The sequence below is a fragment of the Saccopteryx bilineata genome, chromosome 1 (genome assembly GCF_036850765.1).
Source record: "Saccopteryx bilineata isolate mSacBil1 chromosome 1, mSacBil1_pri_phased_curated, whole genome shotgun sequence".
Classification (NCBI taxonomy): Eukaryota; Metazoa; Chordata; class Mammalia; order Chiroptera; family Emballonuridae; genus Saccopteryx; species Saccopteryx bilineata.
The window spans coordinates 205,989,952-205,990,703 of NC_089490.1; the positions used below are offsets into that span (position 1 = coordinate 205,989,952).

General features: G+C 35.4%; 1 pseudogene; it reads right to left on the bottom strand.

The window, feature by feature from the left end:
- Positions 1-212: 212 nt before the first annotated feature.
- On the bottom strand, positions 213-427 carry LOC136320291 (BBSome-interacting protein 1-like; annotated as a pseudogene).
- Positions 428-752: the final 325 nt, after the last annotated feature.

Genomic DNA, 752 nt, shown 5'->3' on the forward strand with positions numbered 1-752 from the left:
CTTGTTTTGTTTTTTTTATCTGGATTAGTTTTTTAATGGCTTGTGTTCAGTACAAACTAGAGTGGTTAAATTCACGTTTTATTGGTCTTGGGTGTTTTTATATTACCTATTTGAATATCTTATTAACACATACTACTTTCAGCACACAAGTGGATTGTTTTCTAGCTGTTGTTAATAGTCAGGTAGGGTGTCCTGTAGAAGTGCTAAGTTATTCAGTGACTTATTTGCTGTTGTTCATTTTCTGCTATTTCTTGTTGGTGAATCAGTTTCCTGTGTTTCTTGTTGCATTTTTTCCAGCTTTTCCAAAGTCAGAGATTTTAAGCGTAAAAGTTTGGGTCTATACAGCACCATTGTGGTTACAATTTTTTGCAGACACCTGCCCTTGTTTTGGAAGAACTTCCCAAAACATGGACTTCACTTCTGCCATATCTGTATTGTTGGCTATCGTTTTTCAAGATGCTTCTGTTCCCAGATGGCTCAACTGTTGCCATGACAACAGAGGGATTGGACGAAGGAAAAACTACATCATACTGGAGATGGGTGGCCAGAAAACTGTTGCCATTATCCATATTTATTCTTGTTATAGCATTTCAGTGATATCTATTGCTGTACAGTACCTCATATTAACTTAGTATTTTAATAAACAGTACAAGTGATCAAGAACATTGAGCTTGAACATAGTTCTGGTTTAGAGTCTAGGTTTTTTACTTGATTAGATGTGTTATCTTGGTTAGTTTCTTAGTTAACTTTCC